We start from the raw sequence: 4,683 nt of genomic DNA on the forward strand, positions 1-4,683 counted from the left end.
AAAAAAAAACTTGGTTCTTAAGCAAAATTATTTATGAATAAAATCTGTTATGTAATAATTTAAAATGAGGGTGATGATTTATCATGTTAACTGTCCTGTACTTTATGTGAATTATTTAGTAATATCTTTCACACTGTTTGTGTTTTAGATAGCATAAAATCAAAAGTAATTATGCTGACTGTGTATATCTTCAAATTCACACTTACTTATGTGGAATTCATAAGCAAAAGCCATTTCTCATCAACTCTATAACTTCTAGAATCAAAGACATAATTGGCTTACCCTCTGAAACAGTCATTTCTGGTTTTCATCTACTATTGCTGCTTGCTTTTCTAGGCAGATATTACACTGCTTTTTTCTGCTCCCTTGGGCTTGGGGGGCATGAGGTGAATTGAGGCCAACATACTTACCATAGTTTACTTACCCCTCAGGTAAGAGCCCCTTCAGAGTTCCTTGTTCCCTGGCATTGGCAATGTTTCAGAAGATGGCTAACCCCTTAGCTCGAGGGTGTGCATAGCCAACATGAGCTAAAGGCAGCTGTGAAGGAAACATTGTATGAATGAGGATGACACACACCCATGCCTCTTTATACGGATCCTAGACTTAATACTGGAGGAAGAACGGGACCATGAATGGAAATCTAACACCATGAGCCATTGGTGTTGGTGATAGAATGGAAGTGAGGAGGGCAGCTATCAGAGGCTTTAGGGGAGGAAGTTCTTGCCAATGTCCAAGTAGGAATAGAACTGAACGAAGAAGTCCATGCGTTAAAGGATATCAATGGCTTGAAAAGGGAACAGTTTCTGATTTTTTTTTATAATGATCTAGAAAAGGAAAATGGGGCAAGGGGCACTGTCACAAAGCTCCAACGAGTGTACCAATCAGTCCATTCCACTTGTCTGTGTGAGATAAGATCTGCAGGACCCAGAATGATGGCTGGATGGAGTTATATGGACACGATTTGCTTCCGGACCTTTTCCAGAGCCTTTCTGTCCAGTTGTCGCTGTCAAATGATGACGAGGAAAGTGAAGACCAAGGCCACACCCAAGACAGCCCCTTTGAATTTCCAGAACAAACGCTGTTCCATCAGAGCTGAACGGCAGCTTTTGAACTCATTCCTTTTTGATGAGCTGCACATGATTTTCTCCACGTACCCTGTGGAGCCACACTCAGGGGTGGTTTTAGTCTGGAAATTAGAACAGGCAGTGCACTCCTCTGCCATCACAAACTCTTCCACCAGCCAGCATGGAAAATTCGAGGTGCTCGCTGACAGTTTCTCCTCCGGCACGGAAGCCTCTGCCTGGCAGAGCTTTAAGGTGAAAGCCCAGAGCAACCAGCAAAGGCGGTGGCCCTGGGGGAGGCCACGACTCCTCGCGCCCGCAGGCATGGAGCGCTCAGGGTCGGACCTGTGGGAACACATGGACCTGCTCAACTGGCCTCGCCCCTCGGGCAGCAGCCCTCCCGGGGCAGACACGCTATCCGGGCGTCCCCACAGCCTGAGAAAAGCCCAGAGGTATTTGTTGACAGGCCCGCGGGGGTCCTAAAGGGAGCCCCGGCGCTGAGCTGAGCGTACCGGCCTAGCCCCTGGTCACCTCGGCCTCCGGCCCCGGCGCGGCCATCTTGCCGTGCGGAGGATCCTGCGGCGCCCGGCCCAGTTCTTCCAGTTTCTGAATTCTTAACCAGCAAAAGAAAAATTAAAAATGAACATTGTGAGTAAGAAAGGTCAATTAGAAGTCAGTGTTGCTGCAAGGAGAGCTGAACTTTCCAGTCGAGGGTGGCTGAGGTGAGGTGATAGCAGAGAGGCAAATGCCACAAAGAACTCTGGAATTTGATGAGATTCAAGTGCAACACACAACACTGAATAGAGTTGGATCTCTGAAAATTTCAGAAATGATCAGATGCTAGGAAACGATGCAGTTCCAATCATCGTATTGCACAAAGCCACGGAGGGAGGCTGAGATGTTATTCCGCCATCCAATGCCTGCACCGGTCTGCTCTGAGAACGACGTGTGCTCGCAAGAGTCAGGTTGTGCTGCTGGAGATTCTCCGTTTTCCTGGCCTATGGGTAAGAGATGAATCATACAGTCTCCAGGCAAAGCAGTGGCGACGTCGTGGAAGCTGTGCCTGGAAAGCTTGATATTTCAGGAAGCTCAGGCAGGCACACACGAACAAACTGAGAACTTGACCTCTTGGAACACAGTTTGTGCCTGAATCAAGGACCAGCAAAAGGGAGGCCTGAAGTGAGGATTATCATTCCAGGGTTCCCATAGAGTAGTTGACTCCCGCTGTGAGAAAACAAAACAAAACATAACAAAAACGCAGCACCTTCCTATGGACTGTAGCGTGCTCTTGGGCAATCTTGTTGTCTTCGAATCTCTTGAAATACCATGGACAGAATTGTTCATAGTATCTGATAGCAGGAGTGATCTCAGGAAAAAAAGAGAGGAGATCAGAGTCAGGATTCCTTACAGAGCTCAAAATGTGTATCCACAGAGGCAAACTGGACCAACCCTATCCCCAGAATCAGGACTTTTAACACACAAGAACTTCAGATCCCCAGTGGAATATAAGACTTTGAAATAAGCACCCAGAGTTGGGCTGAGCCAAGAACAGGTTAAGTCCTATCTTAACATGAGAAAATCCATTAACTAGGGAGAGGGAAATAAAACACAGTGATGAGGATAGGAAGATACAAGTTTAGTAGAAATTCCTGAACAGACAAATGACAACTACTAACCAATGTATAAGCCTAGTCAATCAGGAGAGAGTGAAAGGAAATTCACTTAGAACATCAATACACACTCTGCAACTACAGTCATTATTTTCTAATTTTAAACTAAATCAATAAATATACTGGGAACATAATCACTAATATATCAGGCCCCAGTGCTGCAGCCTAGCAGGTAAAGCTGCTACCTACAGCTCAGGCATCCCATATAGGCACTGGTTTGAGTTCTGGCTGTTCCACTTCTGACCCAGCTCTCTTCTATGACTGGGAAATAGTAGAGGATGGCCCAAGTGCTTGAACCCCTGCACCCACGTGGGAGATTCGGAAGAAACTCTTGGCTCCTGGCTTCGGATTGGCCAAGCTCTGGCTATTGCATCCATTTGGGGAGTGAATCAACTGATGGAAAACCTCTCTCACTCTCTCTTGTGCCTTTCTATAACTCTGCTTTTCAAATAAATACATAAATCTTTAAAAAAAAATATGACAATTTGATAAAATGTGAACAAGGTAGATGGGATTAATGGAAGTTGAGTTATGTTATGCAAGGTGAAAAGGAAGCAGATGGTATAGTGGCAATAATGCAGTAAATAAGAGGTAAAAATCTATGATTGAAGTCAACTGTTGTAATTTAAGTTACAAATTACATTCTCCTTCTAAATAAGGTTGGAGTTTGTGGACACAAGAGGCTTCCATAGCCTTTGCAGCTCATGACAAGTGCCTCAGGTGATTACTGACATCATAAATAAGAGTGTCAGTTGTTAAATCAACAACAGGAGTCACTGTGCACTTACTCCCCATGTGGCATCTCTGTCCTTAATGTGTTGTACTATGTGAATTAACGGTAAAACTAGTCTTCAAACCATCCTTTATACTTTGTGTGTCTGTACGGGTGCAACCTGTTGAAATTTTTACTTAGTATATACTAAGTTGATCTTCTGCATATAAAGAAAATTAAAAAATGAATCTTAATGAAGAATGGGATGGGAGAGGGAGTGGGAGATGGGATGGTTGTGGGTGGGAGGGTGGTTATGGGGAGAAAAAGTCACTATAATCCGTAAGTTGTACTTTTGAAATCTATATTTATTTATTTATTTTTTGACAGGCAGAGTTAGACAGTGAGAGAAAGATCTTCCTTCTGTTGGTTCACCCCCCCAAATGGCTGCTACGGCAGGCGTGCTGCGCCGATCCGAAGCCAGGAGCCAGGTGCTTTTCCTGGTCTCCCATGCAGGTGCAGGGCCCAAGCACTTGGTCTATCCTCCACTGCACTCCCGGGCCACAGCAGAGAGCTGGACTGGAAGAGGAGCAACTGGGACAGAACCGGTGCCCCAACCAGGACTAGAACCCGGAGTACTGGTGCCGCATGTGGAAGATTAGCCTAGTGAGCCGCGGCGCTGGCTGAAATTTATATTTATTAAAAAAAAGTTTTAAAAAAATTACATTCTGTTTTAATTATATAATCATGTTAGACATGCACACTAACTTTGCTAATGAGTGAAGCAACATGGAATGCATTACACACATACTGAAAAGTTTACATAAAATATTTAATTATAATTTTTATTTTATTTGAATGAAAAAGGTAGGAGGAGATCTTCTAACCACCTCTTTATTCCCCAAACACCTGTGTTATCTGGCACTGGTCCAAGTTGAAGCTAGGAGTCCAGCTGGGTATCTTTTGGTGCCAGCATTCTGCAACACTGTTTAAGATCAATGATGCTTGGCCTAGCAGGTGAATGATTACGATGCTGGTTATTATGCCCACGTCTCAGATCCAGGTTTGAGCCTTGGCTTCTGGCTTCCTGCTATTGTAGACCTGGGAGGCAGTCATGATGACTCACATGATGGGGATCCTGTCTCCCGTGAGGGGAATTTGGTTTCTGTTCACAGTTCCTGGCTTCAGTCAGCCTAGTTACAACCTTGGTGGATATCTGGTAGTGAAGCAGCAGATGAGAAGA

The 4,683-nt window shown here is 44.7% G+C and overlaps 1 pseudogene; it reads right to left on the minus strand.

Annotated features, from left to right (window-relative positions):
* Positions 1-816: 816 nt before the first annotated feature.
* Positions 817-1,653, minus strand: LOC100357327 (protein JTB pseudogene; annotated as a pseudogene).
* Positions 1,654-4,683: the final 3,030 nt, after the last annotated feature.

The sequence above is a fragment of the Oryctolagus cuniculus genome, chromosome 14, assembly GCF_964237555.1.
Source record: "Oryctolagus cuniculus chromosome 14, mOryCun1.1, whole genome shotgun sequence".
Lineage (NCBI taxonomy): Eukaryota > Metazoa > Chordata > Mammalia > Lagomorpha > Leporidae > Oryctolagus > Oryctolagus cuniculus.